The sequence below is a fragment of the Lathamus discolor genome, chromosome 1 (assembly GCF_037157495.1).
Source record: "Lathamus discolor isolate bLatDis1 chromosome 1, bLatDis1.hap1, whole genome shotgun sequence".
In the NCBI taxonomy this organism is placed as follows: domain Eukaryota; kingdom Metazoa; phylum Chordata; class Aves; order Psittaciformes; family Psittacidae; genus Lathamus; species Lathamus discolor.
This window is the reverse complement of record NC_088884.1, coordinates 95,607,098-95,619,779: the sequence shown is the minus strand read 5'-3', so window position 1 is coordinate 95,619,779 and position 12,682 is coordinate 95,607,098. Positions and strand designations below refer to the sequence as shown.

At 35.3% G+C, this 12,682-nt stretch overlaps 1 long non-coding RNA gene across 1 annotated transcript; it reads left to right on the top strand.

Moving 5' to 3' along the window:
• The first annotated feature begins 578 nt into the window (after positions 1 to 578).
• Positions 579 to 11,114, top strand: LOC136007272 (uncharacterized). Its single transcript, XR_010609571.1, has 3 exons — positions 579 to 688; positions 1,962 to 2,030; positions 11,002 to 11,114. It is a non-coding gene; the product is annotated as an uncharacterized LOC136007272 (long non-coding RNA).
• The last annotated feature ends 1,568 nt before the right edge of the window (positions 11,115 to 12,682 follow it).

Genomic DNA, 12,682 nt, shown 5'->3' with positions numbered 1-12,682 from the left:
GGGTGCAGCAGCATCATCCTGTTTCTGCAGCTCAGAGTAGTGAGTTTCTATATGCATGTCAAGACATAAATTTATGTTTTTAAGGGATACCAAAATTCATTTGGCTATTGTATTTTGAGTGGAAGAGGCTCATGTTGGTTGCAGGGGATGGCAAATCGAAGGAACATAGCTGTGTTCATTAGTCGCAGGCTTGCTTGCCTGGTTAGTGTCTCTCCCAGGTATATTTGTTCTGTTTGGAGGATTTCAGTTTCCTATGTTTTCTTTCAATTTTTATCTAATTTCTGAAACTACTTTCTAGTTCCTCTGCCTCACCCTTTTCAACTGACTTGTTATACTACTCTTTATGGTTTAGTAGAAATAAAAAAAAATACTGTTTTTCACTTGATTCCTCTTCTGCTTTTCCTCTCAGCCCCTCTTTCTCTCCACCACCACCATGAAGTTTCTTGTTTTCTGAAAGGAATTAGGCCAGTGACTAACATGTACTAAGCGTGCATATTGCAAATTACCTTTTCTTCCAGTACTTAACAGTTTTTTTCCTTTTTGTTTCTTTCAAAAAGCTCAAGAAATGGTGATTAAGTCAAACGAGAGAATATATGACAATGCTGGAAGCTGGTCCTGTACCCTGAAACAGTATAAAGGAAGGTTTCTATTAGGAAGCAGGATATTGAACGAAGAACTTGCTACAGAGGTAAAGCAGCGTGGCAGTAGTTGAGGATGTGGAATATATTAATAAGATCAACACTGAAGCATGGGAATTTATGTTTTGAAAGTTTTTGTTATAGAGAAAACAAATGGCTTTCAGTTTAGACTACTAAAAATGTATGAAACCAATTATATATGAAAAGGTAATAACTATGAAAATGTGAGAACATGTTGCTAGTGTGCCTGTTATGCTGAAGAAGCAAAATTTTTCTGCTTAATGATAGGCTTTGTCACTTCAAACAAAATGGTGTAGGTGATTTAAACTCTGAAGAGGTTTTCTTGCTTGTTTAGTCACATCTATTCCATATCACTGTTTTACAAACTGGATCAACTTTGAAATAAGTTTTTACAAGAGTCATTGTCAAAGCACTAAAGATATCACCTGTCTACTGAAGTTGATGTCCAAGCTCCTTGAGGATTAGGAACAGGCTCAAAAAAAAAAAAAAAAACAAACCTAAAATAAAAACCAGAGCTTCTTTCCAGAGCCATTAATAGACTGTTTCATTGTTTATTTTGTGCTAATAGATCCAGTCACAATATAATGCACAAAATCAATCTGTCAGATTGTGTAAGAGCTTGGCAAATATTTACCAGTTTGGTTTTACACTTTAATTATTTTTTTTTATAGTCTGAGAAAGCCACTACAAATGAGTAAATACTGCTTAGGATGGAATGGGTTTTTTTACTTATCATTGAATGCATTTTGAAATTTTATTAAAAAATTAAAACCTTAAATCTTAGATTTAAATATTCCATTTCAAGCTTATTTTTACATAATATCACATATGGCAAAAATAATGCATTTTGTTTAATTTAATAATTAAATAAGTGTGCATTTCTAAGGAAAGACTTACACCTATATGTTGTTTAGCATTAAAGAGCAAAAGTAAGAAAAAGCCTGAAATTATGGTGGCATTTATAAATGATATTTTTTTTTTTTTTTAATTTTTAACATTTAAATTGGAGTTTACGTCTCTACTTGCTAGTTGCTCTTATGCATGAAAGATTCCTGAAGATTTTAAAGAGATGCTTTTACTGTCAGTCATCACACATGTCAAAAGTTTAACAATGGCACTGGAGTTTGTAATAGATAACGTACAAATATCCTCAATCATATCCCCATTTTAAAAAATAGTGAAAAAAGGTGTTTACTGCTAACTGTTTCTCTGCAGATGAAAGTAAATTCATTACTTATAGTTTTAACTGTGTAACAGGTACAATTTTCAGAATATCTGTATTCTGTCCTCTCTGTTTTATAGTTTCATGTTGCTATTCTCCACACCCAGATGAAGGCTCTGCAACAGAATAAATGAAAGAGGAAGAAAAAGGTAAACTGGGTATTTCCATTCCTTTTCATTTGTCCTTAAAAAGGGATGATGCTAATGGCAAGTGGGATTGAACATCAGTGTGAATAAAAAATATGCAGGATTAGTGTCAGTCATCATATTAGCAGTTTGGGTTGGGTATGAAACCTCAGAGCTGAGAACCTGAGACAAACTGAACAGTAGGAATAAAGCTGAAGTGCCACAAGGGAAATTGCTTAGACCAGCCAGTATGCTACTGTGCCCTAAGCCTTAATCTTGCACAAGGGGTACAAACACCAGTGGATCTTAATAGTCACTCAGCCCTTTTTTGATAAGGATGCTTTTATAGAAAAACTGAATGGTATTGCTCAGTCATTGCAGCTTGTTAGGCAAGAGCGTCACACCTGGAAAGCTGCCTCTTGCAGTCGGTGTTTGCATTCAGCCCACTTGCTCCAAGTGTTTGAAGCCTCTGCCAATATGATGTTGAAAGCCACCAAAGTGTATGTCCTATACTCGTATCCTGGTGAAGATACCAAAATGTCTCAGTCCACCAAATGCCTGCTGCTTATGAACAGAGTGGCAGTAACTGAGCTGGGCATGGAGACAGTGTGGACCTTATAACATGCTAGTTTCACACTGGATAGCATTGCTTAAGTTTCTGTGAAGCCTTATGGAGAGAAACGGTGTAAGAGAATGCAATTAATCAACATCAAGATTTTAATACTTGATAGATGAAGTGGTAGCAGTTTTAAATGTAAAATGATGGCTCATTTTCAAGATGCCACTAATTGTAAATCAAGCTCTGAGATGTTCTGTTGGAACTGTAACTGTGGATGAGCATCATTATTGTTTTCAATTCGCCACTTTAATTTTGATAGGAAAAATTATATCATAAAATTTTTATTTTTAATTTATTTTTATTACCCAGTGTTTATTATCACATTCCTCATTTTCACTTGAGCATCCTGTGAGAGAATTTTCATTTTAATGGTTATTCGTAAAAGAGATTAAATCAACCTTAAGAGTGTATTATACTTAATTTCAATCATGGTTTATTGCTCAGGTTATATTTATAAAGATATGCAAGATTATATGAAAGGATTCATCAGGAGTTGCACTACCAAGGAAATGACTTAGTGAGCCTTGTCTTCAATACATATTTGCTTTAAAATATTACCAAACAGGGGCTGGGGGCCCCAAATATGAGACAAGTCAAGTAGGAACTTTTCTGAAGCATAATGCAAATATTGTGAACACTATTTTAAAAAATACCAAAGAAATAAGACTACTCTTCACTGAGACTTAGACTTTCATTCACAACAAGCTGTGAATTCTCTGAAGAAACAAGAATTGCACTTTTCAGGCTAGGCATCAGTGACTAATGCTGTGATTCTGATTACCATTTTTAGCCAGAAAAAAAGGCCACTTTTCACTTAAATAAGCTGAACTTCTTATACTAAAAGGTATCTGAATATGTCTGAACCACACCTTGTTGACTTAAGTAATCTTTTATCTAACATGAAGAGTTTCCTGTATGTAGGCTGATATTTAGCATCTAATTGGCTCACAGACAAATTCAAAAAAGAAGGGAATTTGCAGACTTGAAACTAGGTTTTCCTTAAGGTTTTTTTGGTGGTTTGCTTTTTTTTTTGAGACTGAGAAGCAGAAGGAGAGGGAAACACACAGCAGAAAATTCGATAGTAGATGGTATTTAGGAGCCAACGAAAGGGAACATGACCATTTTTAGATACGCTATTACTTTCTTAGATTCTGCTGACAAATGTAATATATTTATGAAGATGTGTTTGAGCACATGATTATGATCCCAGTTTACTGTTGGCATAAACTTTGGTCTAAAAAGGTGTTAAAGATTAGTCAACACTTGGTATATACATACAGATACTTATATTTTTAAGCATCACACCCCCTACAACACCCATGAGTAATGCACTGTGAAAAGACCAAACCAAATAAATTAACATTTCTTTCAGCTAGTTTTCAAGGAGCCTGCTGCTTGCAATTATTGCGTAGAACACTGAATTTAATCACTGTAAAGAGAGGTATCAACATCACAGCCACATAGGCAGACTTACTGGATATCAGGTGTATGAATTACATGTTTCCTAGCAGATGAAGATACTTAATGAATGACGTAATCAATGACAAAAATTTATCCGCAGGACAGTTATTTGATGATGTGAACATAAACCAAACTAAATTGTTGAAAATACAATATTGCGTATGCCATAAAGAGTGAGGGGCAGGGCTTGAAGCAGTAGGAAAAAGAATTTTGCCTGTCTGACACAAAATGTGGTGAAGGTTTTTGTTCTAAAGCTGAGCACAGAGATTTCATAATGAAACTGCCAGCTCATCTTGTATTATACAGTATTCAAACTACATCTCTGCACAATATTTTATTGTGTAAACTCATTAACAATTTGCTTTACATGATATTTTGCTTGTAGTACTTTTAAAGGAGTAATCCGTGTAATGTTTTTTATGTTGGTTTATTTTAACACCAGCAGCACAGAACTGCAAGTTGTCATCAAGCTCTCTATTCTGCTATCTCAGACAGCAGTTTCACCCCTCCTCTTTCATAAAGAGATCAAATTTCCTCTGAATATTATTCGGTCCTGCCTAGGAACTTCGCTTGTTCAGAAGTTAGAAACATTCTTCTTACGGTCAATTGTCCCCGTCTTATTCTTTTTTCCCCCAAGGTGATTTTTCTGATTTGAGAAGTATTTCCTCCTCATGGCACTTCAGTCTCCTAAATTATTTATAAAGAACAAACATATGCCTTCACAGACTTTGTTTGGAAAGGTAAACATGATAAAAAAAAAGTTATATTTTTAAGGCTTATCAGCATTGCTATTTTAGGCTTGAGTTTTATGAACTTCTATAGATAAACCTATGCTGAATATTTAAAGTTGGGTTGCAGGTCCATGCAACTGAAGGAGCATCCTGAAACCAGCCATTTTTTGTGCAGATAAGGCTGCAATAAAACAGATTTTTTGTGACAGAATTTCAATTTGGCAACTTTGATAAAACAATAATTGTTCTGTGTTATTTGAACTTTGAGACGTACAGATTGACATAGCTGTTACACATGTTTTCATCTGGTAGTTACTGTTTCTCTGTCCTTTGACTGAAACATAACTGACTGTGAAGGTGTTTGCAGTTCCTTTCAGTGTGGTTTGATCTGTGGCTTGTAATTATTGTGGTTAATGACAGGATTTGGTATGCTATGGTTTATGGAGTTGACCTCTACATTAAAGTTGGTGTGGTTCTGTCATGAAGAAATTATTATTGGCTTAAGGGCTCCGAGTCATATCACTGAGATAATACCTTTGTAGTAATAAATTGTAATAATGCAATTTATGAACGAGTTAGTGATGAAGTGAAACCAAACTTGACAATAGGTAGATAAACAACTCAAGCTTTCATTACCTCATTTTACTTTGTCCTCTGTTGGGAGAACTGAACAACAAGACATTGAAAGTGTTACCTGGGGAGGTTTTTTTGTATTCTACCCCTTGATCAGTGGCATATTTTATGCTTGATTCACAAAGGTGCTCGCACTCCAATGCCTGTGGAGAGGTGAGAAATGTCTTCCTTTTCCTAAACAATGCAATGTCTTTATGTGCTCACTCTGCTGGCCCCCTTATGTCCCCTGTGGCTACTGGCACTTGTATGTCAGACATATGTCAATAGCAACTATTGGAGCACTCTCAGGGTTGTACTTCGTCCTTTCATTAGTCAGCTACTGCCATTTTTCACTCTTCCAAAAATCCCTTAAAATATATTACTTGTGGTTGAGACATAAATCTTTTGTTAAGAGATCAGTGAGTCATCTGTCCCATGGCCCTCATTGCCACCTATTACACAATTGTAATAAAGCTTTCTCCACTTAGCTTCACAAGTCTTCTACTTCAGTTATTGCAGTATAGCCAAGCTGTGTCCAGAGCAGCTGGATGATGCTATAGTAGTCAGACAATGCAAGACAATGACTGTCTAAGCCTGTTTGTTTTGCATGGAAACTTAATGGGACCACAGTCAGTCACTGAGTTTCAGCTCAGAGATCAATAGCCAAACCATGGGGCAGGGATGAACAGCTGAGTTACGACAGCCCCTTTGCTCCCAATTTTGCAAACACCTATCTTCATTATGAATCAAGTTTGTGTTGATTTGCTCATTAGCACTGAAATACTTTTCAACCTACATTAATATTTTAGGGTCACAGGTTCCTTGGCTAACCTGAAAATGGAATTTGAGCCTGTGAAGTAGTTTTACAGATAGATAGTATAGATAGAAAGTATGTCTGAAATTTGCCTTTGGGCAAAAATACTGTGGTTTTACCTTTGCTATCTTCACAGAGAGTTCATGTAGGACAATGTAAGGAGGAAATTTGCTAGCTGTCCATTCTAAGAGAGGGATTGACTCAGTCTGCACTTGTTCTAAATTCAAGGCAGTTTACTGGCCATTTCCTATTTATAAAATATAGAATTTCAAATTCTCTAAGGATAAATTAAGTTGTGATGGACTCAATACATTACTGGACTGTATCTTAAAAAAGGCTCTAATGATTGTTCAGTGCCAAAAAGATCACTCAGCAGCTTCTTATGAAAAGAAATTAAAATAAAATATTAAATTTTTGGAACTATTTTGAAAAAGGTATATTTTGAAAAAGAAGCATTTTTATTGCTATATTTTTTTATAAGAAAATTTATATTATTATTATCATGTAATGAAACAATTTAGTAATATACAATGTAACTCCCAACACACATTTGGAAGAGAGAAGAGATGAAAGCTGATCATATTTAAGCAATGTGTAGAGCAAGACAGTTGTGCTTAAGTTGTCTCTAAGACCTACTTTTCTGAAGAGTTGGTTTCATGTCTTTCCTTGAAAGATTGAAAATATATGCAAAACCCCATATATAATGAGCTAAATTCTGCTAATTGGAGATTAAAAGAATACAATTTTCTCTGGTTTCCTAGAATAGATTGAAAGTAATTCTGCAGGTAGAAATAGCAGGATGAGCAAAGGTTATGTCCCAGAACAACCTTTTCTTGCTGCTACTAATACAACTTAAAATGCATTAAGCAATTGCATATTATTTATAGTTACACATTGAGCTATGTAAGGCAAAGAATTGTGGCTATTATTAATATGAAGTTATCCAACTCTGTATTAGAGAAATTAATATTGGCTCTCCAAGATTAAGATGCTTATTTGAGTTTTGCTTATGGAAAACTCACGGCTCATCTCTTGGCTTTGAATCTTGTAAGAGCTGGTATTTTTTTGCTCTTATGCCAGCTCAGTATTGCTATGATAATGCATTGTCTATAATTTTTTACTCTGATATTGTGCTAAGATATAACTTACACTGTTCAGCAAATGAATTTCTGAAGCCGTACTGCCTAAAAAGTTAAAAATTTAAGATTTAGGGTTAAATAAAAGCTTCAGGCTCAAAATGAAAAGCCAATATGTGAAGTATGTGAGCAGAAAAAAAAGCTTCATATCTTCATTTTCTACTGTTTGGCATTAAAATTATTCTTTGCAGTCTGGGCACCATCAAAACCGCTAAAAACCTAGTAGGACTCCTTTTGACTCCAAGGATTTTCTGGAAATGGGTTACTTAAAAACTACTATTTCAGGATGTGTAGCATTCCAGAATTCTAAGATTTTTTCCTAATTTTTAAGGGTTCTATTGTTGACATCCTTGAAATGATGCTCATTAAAAACATGCATATTACTAAAGGGTTGAAGTATGCATGAATGAAATTCATCAAAATGGCCAAGCTTTCCTTTTACTTGCAAACTAAATGCCTTTGCTCCAGAAGTACAGTATTTTGGAGGGGTAGAGTCACTAGTGAGCTCAGCTTTGTCTTGGTCATTAATTTTGTTTTTCCAGTAATTCTTTATTTACCCTTGAATCTGAGATTATTTTGCCTGCAAGCTGAACTGAAGTCATTAGAACTGGACATGCTGTCTTATGCTACGTGTCTTTTTTTAAACAGTGAAGTCTCCCTACCTAATAACAAATGGGATACCAGGACTGAAGTCCTGGCAAAATTGATGAGCCGTTTGCTTCAAAATGGACATTGAAATAATTGTGTCCTTACTATGACTTTGAGCATAACTTGTAAGGGGAACTTCCATAATGTTTTACATAGTGTTTTTAGGATTGCATTGCATTCCTTGAATCTGTACTGTAGCTGGAGTTTATAGAAGCTACAGAATAATGGTTGAGCTCTTCATCATAACACTTGTTTTTATAATTGTCAGCTTCTGTTAGAGTGTGTGGAAGGCATCAAATGATTCTTATTGGTACAGATTTAAAAATATCAAGCATAAATATGGACTTTGGATTTTACTTAATGCTAACGAGTATACTTAGCCTTTAGTCAGTAGCCGAACAAGGATAATTAGCCTTTAGTGCCATGGTCAAAAAGGAGTGGACAAACTCAACAACTTTAAATAAAAGGTACTGAAAAGGTTAGAATATTTGTTACTTGCACATCTTTGTAACAAAAAAGGCAGTGTAAACCAAAATAGTGTTCATAGTAACTAGTTATGTCCATAGTCCAGATCAAGAAAAGGCATGAGGTAGAAAATCTTGTAGAAAATATGCAAAATATGTAATGAGAAAGTCTCATTGAGTTCAATGTTTACAGATATTTCAATATATTTATGTGCATTAGAAATGGTGATAGGTTATTAGTAGTTTAAGAAAATATACATAATACACATAGTGAGGGGATCTGGGAACTGAGACACTACTATTTTTATAAAGCCACATGTCAGTACTGGAGTTCCACAAGCCAGGAAATACATCCCAATTTGAAAAAGCAAGTCCTGTGCAAAAAAAACCCCACCAAAACAAAACAAAAAAATCTGTGGGTTTTTTCTTTTTATCTTTGGTTTTGCAACTCAAGAAACAGCATGAATTCTGCAGTTACATGCATTTTGGGAAGACATGGCATACTAATCAGCAGAACTTCAGGCATAATAAGAAGAAATAATTATTGAATCTCTATAAATGCAGCACCTCTCTTCCCTAAAAAAAATTAAAAGAAAATCAAGCTTTGGTTTTCTGGAGTGTGATTCTCCACAGAGAAAGAATTTTAAAAAACAGTACACTTGGTAAATATTCTGCTCTATTACAGTCTGTCCTTGAGAAAGCTCAGCTTAATAAATATGCAAGGAAATAGACAACAATAAGGAGAACTGATATGAGAGTAGGAACAGATGAAATTCAGGCTGCCAGTGCTTGGATTTTGGTCAAAACTGTAGCTGAGATGGAGCCCTGTATCCAGTGAAACAACCTACAGCTCATCTATTTTTCTTTTTCTTATTTTATCAGAAACATTATCAAAGTTTGACCCCCAAACAGTAAGAACATTATTGATCTTCTTTTATTAATGGGTTTGCTGAGGTTCATACATCAGAAATATATATAGTCTGTCAGTTGTTCTACACAGACATTACATACAAGAGGTAACACAATAATATTTTTCATGGTCAGTTTGATGGGATGTCAGACTGCTGTGTGGTTTTGAACGTACTTGATAAGTTTAAGTGTCATTGATCTAGGAGTAAAAATGAACTCTCTGAACTGGTCTCTTGTGCACTCTGAAATAAGACCATAAAAGTTGAACGGAATAAAGAGATTGATGGCTTTTGACTCACTGTTGTTTCTTAATATGTGCAATTAAGGAGGTCACAATAAAGGAAAACTGGAAGAGGTCCTAGGCTTTCTTGAGTTCAGATACGGCTATGACCAAGTCACTGTGCAGAGGCATTTTAAAAGGGAATTCTGTCACAAAAATAAGATGTAATTCCAAACTATTAATTGATGTTTTTAACTTGAAAATGAAGATTATGTCTGATTGCAGAGAAGAGACGAAGGTGAATGCAATGCAGAGCAAATGAAATCTCTGCAAGAGATTTTACACTGCAAGATGTTTTTACAAAGGCTTCATAGCCTGGAATAAATACATATTTTTAGAAGAATAAATATGAATTTCTACTGGGACATGCTTGTAGATGGAAAATATTCTAGCTATGTGAAGAAGTTCTGTAGATTTGTGAAGAAAACGAAATAAAAATTTGATCCCTCAAGAGAATCTTGCCTTTAGGAAGGGCAGATTTTATGAGATCAGGAGGTATTTGTGGAACTGCGTAACCAGAATTTTGCTTACAGATCTTGCAGGTCACAGGACTGTATAAATCAATCTGAAGAATTTCTTGCTATTCAAGCTGAAGGGTTTTCTTACTCCAGAACATATTTGAAAGTAAATTCTGTGAAAAGGGTTTGTTTATACCAATTATGGATATGAGCAAATGATTATCTCCCCCTACATTAAAGCATCATTAAAAATGTGTTGCGGATTCAGTTTGTGGCCCTCAGCTTCTAAACTAAGTAAATTTTCAAAAATTTAGCCAGTGAGAAGGAAACCAATATTCACTTCTTATTTCCACAAAAAGACCCTTCTTTCTGGGTATTTCTTTCTTTGAACATGAAAATGTTGCAATGACACAGATACTTGTCAGAACTTGGAAATGTCAAACACTTCTTGCTTTTAAGCTGATTAATATCTTATAGAAGCAATGTAAAAAATTAGTCTTTAAGACAACAGGTGCATCAAAAAATAGCGTCTAACAAACTTATCCCATTTTCTTGCAATGTGTTGTCTTGAAATAAAAATCTTCCTGGAAACATATGGTAAACTTGCAGTCACTGCATCAAATCAGTCAAAGCATCTTTGAGGCTATTATCCCACTGTATTTACCATTGGTGTGACCTCACCTTCCATGCTGTGTGCAGTTCTGGGCCCTACAATTTAAGAAGGCCCTTCAATGCATCCAGAGAAGGGCAACAAAGCTGGTGAAAGAGCCAGAAGGGATGTTGTATGAGGAGTGGCCAATTTTCTACAGCTTAACAGTCATTATTAAATTATTCAGAAACACTGTTTCACCTGTCTCACACAGGGAAACTCCCCCAGAAGAAAACGATTTGGAATTCCTGTTGGTTTTTTTGATGGGCCTCGCCCCTTTCTACAAGGCAGTCATGGGAGATGAGCACTGGTTACTTTCACGGTAAATGTGAGGTGAGAGTCATGACACTGGTGAAAAGAGACAAAGAAACTTCTTGGGTTTTTTGGTGTCTTTTGTTTTGTTTTTGTTGTTTGTTGGGGTTTTTTAGTTCTATCTGTAAAGCATGATTAGTCTGTCCTGTTTGCTAGTGAGAGGTATCTGTAAATTGAGAGGGAGATAATTTAGAGAAAATTTTCCTTGAGTTTTTCTGTTGAATCTTCTGATTAGAGTTTTGTTTAGCACAGTTTGCTTTAAAAATGTTTTAGGCTCCTGATTTTCTCTGTACTGTGTATAGGAAACATATGTGCTGAATGGATGTGAAAATCATTGGTCCTACTATGTATATTTCTGCTTTTAAGATAATTTCTCTATCAAGATTAGTATGGCTTTTAATGATTTCTCAATTAATTTCAGTATGTGCTTTCTACTTCAGGACTTCATCTTATACATGTTTTGCTGGTAAACTTCATAGAAAACTGCCTTTCTTTGCTTTTATTTTCACCCAGAGATTTCAAAATAGTGATTTTTCTTTCCTACTTCCATGGCTAACTCGGAGTAGGGGATGCATCCTGAGCATCCACATGTAGTAGTCACTCTTCTTTGTCTATCTCGTGGGCCATCCTTTCTTCCACCAACATTTCAATGACTTACTTTTACCCCACAGTAAGATTTGCTGGAGTTTTGTGTTACTTTCCCAAACAGAACGTCTCAATTCACTGGAACAGAGATACATACAGTGTTGTGTGTACTTCTTTTTATTTCATTTCTCTCAGATTTGCCTTTATTTTTTTTTTTTCCCTTCACATTCTCTACTAAGACCCTAAATTACCTGCCTGCTAAATCTCAGTTTGGTGCCTTCTATTCTTCTTTCTAGTGATACATCTTTCTTTTTGATTTTCCTGTGTACTAGCTGCTTTTCTTTCTGCTTCTTTCTGTCTCCTTGCTGAGTACCTTATTCTTTCTTGCTATTTTAGAGCCCTTTTGCCCAGTCCCATTAGTTTGCCCTCTCAGCAAATTGTTGGCCATGCTCCCTAAAAGGAATTCCTCATTGTGTGAAGCCTCTGCTTTGTGTTTCTAGGCCCCCTACCTTTTAGGTGCTGATTTACCACCACAGTTCTGGGAGTTTTATTTTTTATTCAGCCTAGACTGTGCTAATGAATCACATATGACATTAAGGAGATTAGATTGAACCTAATTGTGTTGTACTTTGAGAATTACAAACCACAAATTCCTTTTGTGGATTTCTAGGTCTGGGATTTAATGAAGCAGCTGTATTTTATGCTTGCTTCAGGACTGTATTATGGAATCATGCTTGTACCAGCTTGGATGAGTGTGAGCAATCTATCCTTGCAGCCTATCCTTTTGCCTAGCTGCCTAGGGTTGTTCTTCTGCGCTGACTTTCTACATCTGCTCTGTCATGAGATGATTTAGCTAAAGATCACAAATACTAAGCAGAAGGGGTGAGCTGAGGTTGCACTGGCAACCTTGATATCCCCCTCAACCACTCATTTTCTAACTTGAGAAACTTTTGCTTTGTAATTCTGTGAATGTTATTTTAAAGTAATTTGTGCCTTAT